Source organism: Olea europaea, chromosome 7 (assembly GCF_002742605.1).
Source record: "Olea europaea var. sylvestris chromosome 7, O_europaea_v1, whole genome shotgun sequence".
Lineage (NCBI taxonomy): Eukaryota > Viridiplantae > Streptophyta > Magnoliopsida > Lamiales > Oleaceae > Olea > Olea europaea.
Window position 1 is genome coordinate 17,260,189 of NC_036243.1, and position 8,485 is coordinate 17,268,673.

Genomic DNA, 8,485 nt, shown 5'->3' on the forward strand with positions numbered 1-8,485 from the left:
TTGGTGACAACCAAGCACGAGGTGGCGACAACTAAGCGCAAGTTGTAAAGTGGAAGGTTAAGGAGGTTTAAGTTTTCTATAAATAGGGAGGTAGTGTCATTTGTAAAAGGGTATGTAGTAGATGTAGTAGATGGAGTAGAGGTTAGAGAGTATAGGGAATATAAGAGAGGAGTGAGTTTATTCTTTCAAGAGAGATTGTAAAGTTTTTCCTTTCATTTATATAAAGAAAGTTTCCCCAATCCTTACTTGTTTTCCATATATTACTTACTTCAAAATTCTCTTCTCAACTTGGGTATAATTTAGCCTCATTGGTTAAATTATTTGTGGGCGTAGAAAGGCTGACTTAACGTTTTCTCGTGAGGTGCGGGAATTGTAGAGCGTTAAGGCCGCACGGCTCTAGTTTGTTCGGGTGTAACGAAACTAGGCCCGTGACACAACGCTATAAAGGGACTTCAGAGCAAGATTTCTCAAACAATCTATGGTATGAGATTGATGTGACAATTCACTGCCACCTTCGCCACTTCGAAGCCCACCAGGCCAAGTCTAAAGTCATAAGCTAGGAATTTTAAATAAAAATATGGTATTGGCATTTGTTGTTTATGATTGATTGATATCTCTGACAAGAGACACTAGCCGCACAGATGGACCTATGTGCCTCTTCATCCAATAGTTCTTACGCACTCTCTTCTACCATAAAAGCTTACACTTGTTATCATTCAAAAGGTAATGCAAGTTTAGACACTCACACTATAACTTTGCCATATCAGTGTTCTATTTGTTACTCCCGAAAGCTGACCCATTTTTTTATATTGGAGGCTCACGTCTAAAGTTCCTTCACACTCATATATTCTTTCTTCGCCAACTGATTTTACCATCGGAGTGTTCGCTGCAGCTCCACTATCATCGGAGGAGGCCATTTGTGACCAACAATTTGTCCAAGTGCATATGAACAAAACTTAGGTGGACGTGAAAGGCCTTGGGATCTATTAGCCACTTGGATATACATTTTTAGAGGTCAACAAAATGTTTGTGACTAATTTGCGAAAACATTATACTTTGTAGCCGTCATTTAGCCTAGTCTATAACTACAGTTGACGCAACTCCATATGGATGCCTTACTACTACTTAATTAATTAACTTAAAGGCTAAGCGATTTCATAAGCTGAGCTTTCCTTAACCAGCTCATCTGACTTCGTAACCTTAGCCTCACCCTTGTCCTCAACTTACTATTTTTTGAACTCATTCCTTACTTTTTAAAGCTACCCACATCTTCAACGAACTGAAAATGTGTATTTAAATATTAAATAGCCATGTGACATTCATGTGATATTGGGTGAGATGAAGCAAGGAAATATGTTACATGAGCACTCAGGAATTTTACTATATTTAGATGTCTAAATGACAGTGAAGTCAACGATTGATTTTAAAATAAAAGAAATCATTTTGAACAATTTTATTCTTAAAAATCCGACATTACGGTAGGGTAACCCCATGATTTAGTGTTCAGATTAACATCTGCTGTAAGCTAGAGACATCAATGCCAAAAATTTTAAACATTAATTTGTCACAAACGAAAAACACAAATAAGGAAATACAAGAAAATTGTATGCACATAATAGCAATTTATATCCATGACATGTGTATAGGGTCATTTTTACCAGAGGTCACTTAACTTTCACACCACTTATAAGTAGATCAATGAACTTTAATTGCGAGCAATTTGGTCTCCCAGCTTCAATTTAACAACAATTATGCTTCTCTGTTATTGGCTGCTAGAATTAACAAAAGTTGAAGTCGACGTAGTTAAATCTAAGAATGGATGGATGATATGGACTTCCACTTAGAGTTAATTGCTTCTTCATCGCCAAATTAATTAAAGAAATCTTTTACGCAAGAATAAATAGTTCTTTTGACAAGGAAAAAAAATGAGAAATCTATTAGAGTTCTTAAAATTCAATCATCCAATCGTTTGACCATCAATGAAAGTGAGGAATAGTAATTGCATCCAACGAAGAAGGAGCGAGGGTTTGAAAAATATGAATGAAACAAATGCAACCACGATCATGTCACAACACGTAGTTTGGCTAAATAAAGAAAACTGATATTTGACCCAAAAGATGTTAAGTTGTGGAACATAATTAATGTCGTTGTGTTTCGCGCGGGTAGTCTCTAACAATTAAAAAGGGATCAGACGATTATGTAAGGAACAAACCTCTTGAGACAAAGTCCCGAAAAGGGGTGTTTTATTGGCGATGACTTTACAATTGGAACTAAATAGAATGCTTTCAAGGGGCGCAAGCTCACAAGTACTGAAAAGAAACGTTTAAGTTTAAACTAAGAAATTGAAATTACATATTCTCTGTTTGAGAGTGTTTGATTCGGGGTCCTTTGCTTTATGTCTTTTCTTTCTTTTTATATTCCCTTGGTGATTTTTTCATGATCAACTGCTTAGAAACTACTTGATTACTTTATAACTACCCACTTTCTTTATGGTGGCTAACGTGTCGTGGAACTGTCGTCTCTAACTATTGCCACTACTTTTTGTCGTTCAACCGTCTTCATTTAAACTCCTTGAATCGTGGATCGTGATAAGGTTACTCAATAACTGCTTCAATAATTGCACTTCTGGATAACCATAACATCTTATATTTGTTAAGATTTTGGACGATTCGAAGGTTTGGGCGAGAACAGGGTCATAGCTCTGAGCGACTGTAAGGCACTTCATTCGCTTAGATCTTGGGCGTCTTGCAAGCTTGAGTGGTGATGTTCCCGTGTTCGTGGGCTTCCATTGCATTCATTAGTAACTCTATTTGGGCCTTTATCCTGAATTTTCCAGTTGAACTTCATTCTTTGGGCTATTTGATTTGGAGATTCCCTAATTGAACTTCATTTCCTGGGCTATTCGATTTGGGCTGCACTTTTAGTGTGTCAACACGTTGTGCGAAGCCAGTAAGGAAGAAGACGTGGTCTCACCTATAGATGAACCTCTACAAATCTTATTTGTTCTTGTGTGTCTATTTCTTTCTACATTTTTTATTGCTCTAGGTGGTATAAAAATCGAGTTTTTAATTCTTAACAAAAGGTTCTCTCATTTTCTTTTCCTTTTTTAAAAACAAAATGCCTTGTCCACATGAAATGAAACTTCAAATCCATTGCTTTATAGTTGTAACTTCAACTTTCAACAGCCTCCATTCAGTTTGCCATTAGGATTGATCAGTTATAAGGACTATTTGGCTCTAAAGAAAAAATAGTGACCATACACATACATAAAGTAGAAAACGTAAAAATATAAAAATTGTCCACAAAATTTAGCAATCATCTAATTTCGAGGGCTTAGTGATCAGCCCAAACACTAAGTGCAATCCAGAAACCTTCTAAAGAGTACAGATAGTATCAAACCAAATCAGACCAATATTTAGTCATGGATCCACACACACGGATTTCTTAAATCACAAATCCTAACCATGAGTAGCTCAAGAACCCTAATCATTCTACATATGCACAAAACAACCAGTATTATAGTCCAAAATGACTGTAGCAGTACTATTCACCAGAGGTTACACAGATTTTGATTAGAATCTCTTAAGTTATCAGAGATAAGAAGAAGAAGAGAGAGAAAAATCTCTAGTACTCAATCAAAGCCAAAGTGAAACATCCAATGCCAAAGAATAAGTCTTAGCCGTGGATTAGATCCAACGGCTCATAATCCACGTCAACAAGCACAATTCATGTTAAGTTTGTGACGCCAATTAGGCCATCCATCCATCCATCCAATTAGGCAATAAGTTGCATTTTTTGAGAAACTCGTTGTTACAGGTTGTCAATCCAAATGGCAGAAAGTGGTTTGAAATGCATGCTTTCCTCTTCATATTCTCGAAGACAAGTTTTGATAGGTGAAGATTTCCATTCTATCATCTACTATCACTAGACAAGAACAAAGTTTTTGTAACCTTTCACGGCAAATTAGCGCTGTGATGATTAAATGTCTATTGTAGATTAATGGATGGATGACGGAGAGGAGCGATCAAAACCCCTAAAAAAAATCTCGCTCTTCTTTGTGAAAGAATTATTGTTTTGGGGTTCTTATCGAGGGTTGGCTTCTTACTTTTGTCTATCGTGGCTGTGAAAAGTATTAGAACAGTCCACATGGAAATCAACATTATCCATCATTAGCTTTAACGTCATGTTATCAATTTTATTTACGTATTCTAACGGCCTACTAACAGAGTGACCTAATTGCTGTTAAATCAAAGTTCGGTGACTCAATTACTGACAATTGAAGTTCAATGGTCTACTAGCAGTTCTAGCGAAAGTTTAGTTACCTCCGGTACAATCAACCTTCATTTATATATGCATAATATTGTAACGTACAGAACGAAAATATGACAACTTTACTTACTCATTATATGTAGAAAGTAGGGATTTTTTAGTGTATTGTGATCCCTCGATTGATTAAGGCTAGAGTGCCCAAGATCTATAACATAAAGTTATACAAATTTGCTTAGTAACATATGGGGGTCCTATGTATGTATGTATGTATGTATGTATGTATGTATGTATGTATGTATAGAGAGAGAGAGAGAGAGAGAGAGAGAGAGACCATTATAAAAAATTTCATAAGATTTAAAAGTATTTTCAACAAATTTTACTAATAAAACATAATAGTTATAAAAATTTTAATTTTATCTACAATCTTCATTTTGGTGCACAAAATTTTTAACCATAAGTTCATGAATTAAATAAATAAAATTGTAATGTGACAAAGAAGACATACGCAGTTAGTATAAATTTTTTTGTGCATATAAACGAGTTTAAAAATATTTCTTGTCTTTTCAAATCCAGTTTAGTACGTATAATGTATTCAAAAATTTATACTAAAATTTAAGCCCTAAGAAACCAAATGAAATGATTTTGACATCTTTTCAGACAACTATGTATATGACATATTAATAAATCAACAATGTAACATTGGATATAACAAAGCATTGTCTAAAAATTTAAAAGTATTCTGGAGGCATATAAAACAAATTTCAAACATAAGAAAAACACAAAATTCGATTTCTTTACTATCTTCAAAAATTTCGTAGAAAAACCTATAGCTAGAAATAATCAATATGTACGAGTGGATTAACACATACAATCATGTGACAAATCTCATTTACGAGTAACAAAATATTTAGAACAATATGATATACGAGAATATAAATCATAAGTTAAAACCATACCTTTAAATCATAGTTATTAGACTTCGGAAAATCATAGTTATTGAACTTGAACCATATCTATTGGAGGAATTTTGTGAATAGAGACGCCAAAAATAAGTATAAAGATAGGGACAAAGTCGAGGCAAGAGTTGGATTCTTTGTCCTTAAGTCGAATTTGCCCCGCAACGGTGCCTACGGATTTCGGCAATCGACTCCCAAGATACAACGGCTACACTTGTGTTTGTAGCACTCCAAAACACAAGTACAACGAACCAAATTTAGGCTTATGTACTCCAAGGATGAAATGAAGGAAAATCAAAATAAATGAAATGATTTTGATTTTGGATAGAAGAGAGGATGAGAGATGTTTTGCATATTAAAATTGTGTGGAATAGGACACCCAAAGGGTCCTATTTATAGACCATGAAAGGGTGTGGACGAAATGGTTGAAGCCAAACCATGCATCATTTCCAAACAATGCACCTTAATGAAAAGGTGTCTATTCACTGATTTTCGTCCTTTTTCGTAATTTCTCATTCATCCGATATTGGTTTTCGAAATGCCAAATATACCCTTTAATACATGCAGAGAAATCAAAATTCTCTTTTGGGGGCGTTGCCCCCGAGCCCCCACGACCCTCGCGACCTGACCGGGCAGGTCGATCCCCGTTTGTGCGCCCTGAAGCGGCGAAGTGGCAAACAATTTTGCCTAAACGGATTGAGTCGAGCTTTTGAGTATTTGGCCGAAATCGATACGAAGTCATTTTAATCGATTTTCAATTCTCGATTTATTTAACCAATATCCAACAATCCCCCACATGAATGAAAATTCCTCGATATGCGCAACACAATGCGAATGCAATGAAAATGAAATGCAGACTCTAACAAATGGAGTACACACAAGTCATAGCATCAAGATAGGTAGCTTGTGGCCTTGAACCTTCTTTAGTTGAATACAATCGGATTTACTAGGCTAGTTGGTGAACGCGATGTCTTGAACCATCCAGCCGTTCGTGTAAAACCAAACAACTGTACCAACACCATGACTCATCTAACCTATTCGGTTCTCATGGTTGAGTCCATTTTGGCCCTGGACAACTCTTGGTTTCATAAATGCTCTAAGAGAATTAAGCCTCGAACTCTCGTAGAAACAGCCCCATTTCACACTTATATAGGTGATCCCATACATTTCTATCTCAAGGTTATGAATCATTAAAAGTATATATGTATACTTATCCTTATACACATTTTACATAGCACTTTAAATTTTAGGAATGGGAATAAGTGTTTTATTCCGAATCATTTATGACTTAGTTGTCCCATTGAACCAAGATCTTGGTCTCCAATCTACAAGGTTGGGTTTCCGTCATAGTAATTCTATTCAATAGGCTTTAGGCCCATTCCCCTCGAAAGATGGTAAATTTGATCTCTTGCAAGTCCTTTCGTCAAAGGATCAGCCAAATTTTATTTTGACTTCATATAGTTAATAGAGATTATACCATTCGATATTAACTGTTTAATGGTATTATGTCTCTGACGGATATGTCGAGACTTACCATTATACATACTGTTTTGTGCCCTTGCTATTGCCGACTGATTATCGCAATGTATATTAATCGCAGAAACCGGCTTTTCCCAACATGAAATTTCTTCAAGAAAATTACGAAGCCATTCTGCTTCTTCACCGGCTTTGTCTAACGCAATAAACTCAGATTCCATCGTGGATCGAGCAATACATGTTTGCTTAGACGATTTCCAGGACACGGCTCCACCTCCAATGGTAAATACATAACCACTCGTGGATTTTGAATCCTTAGCGTCAGATATCCAATTTGCATCAGTATATCCTTCTAATACTGCAGGATATTTTGAGTAGTGTAATCCATATTCAACCGTGTGTCTTAAATATCTAAGAACTCGGTTTAATGCCTTCCAATGTACAACACTTGGATTACTAGTGAATCTACTCAACTTGTTGACTATATATGCTATATCCGGTCTTGTGCAGTTGGTAATATACATTAAATTACCAATGACACGAGAATATTCCAATTGAGATACGGGCTCACCAGTATTCTTGGCTAAGTAAATACCTAAGTCAACTGGTGACTTAACCGGTTTATCGTCATACGCCTTAAATTTCTTAAGTATAGTCTCAACATAATGTGATTGAGACAATGACAAACCATCGGATGGCTTAGAGATTTTAATCCCTAATATTACATCCGCCACTCCCATATCCTTCATGTCAAAATGCTTTGTTAACATTTTCTTAGTCGAGGAAATGACTTTGGAGTTATTTCCCATAATTAGCATATCGTCAACATATAGGCATATGATTACATATTCATTAGGTGCGTTTTTAATGTAGACACATTTGTCACATTCATTGATTTTGAAGCCATTTGACAACATAGTTTTATCAAACTTTTCATGCCATTGCTTCGGTGCTTGTTTCAATCCATACAATGATTTTACAAGTCTACACACCTTCTTTTCATTTCCTGGTGCAACAAACCCTTCAGGTTGTTCCATGTAGATTTCTTTTTCTAATTCACCATTTAGAAACGCGGTTTTGACATCCATTTGATGTATTTCAAGATTATGCAATGCTGCGATTGCAATCAAGACACGTATAGACGTAATTCTTGTAACGGGTGAATAGGTATCAAAGAAATCTAGTCCTTCTTTTTGTCTATACCCTTTGGCTACTAATCTAGCCTTGTATTTATCAATTGATCCATCCGACTTCAATTTCTTTTTGAAGATCCATTTACAGCCTAAAGCTTTGTTTCCCAGAGGGAGTTCAACCAATTCCCAAGTATGGTTACTCATGATGGATTCAATTTCATTGTGTACAGCTTCTTTCCAAAAAGGAGCTTCGGGAGAGGACATTGCTTCATCAAATGTCCTAGGATCATTTTCAAGTAAATTGGTTACGAATTTTGGACCGAATGTCTTTGGAATTCGTTGCCTTTTACTACATCTCGGTTCTTCATTTACTTGAAGATCATCATTCTTTCCATGTATGTTATCATAAGTTCGTTTATTTGAACCTACTTCCTTTTCTTTACAAGGAAAACTGTCTTCAAAGAAGACCGCATTTCTTGATTCAATAATTGTACCTACGTGTACATCAAGTACTTCGGATTTGTGAACCAAGAATCGATATGCACTACTATTGATAGCATATCCAATAAAGACACAATCAATTGTCTTTGGTCCAATCCTAACTTGTTTAGGTTTAGGTATTTGTACTTTCGCTAAGCACCCCCACACTTT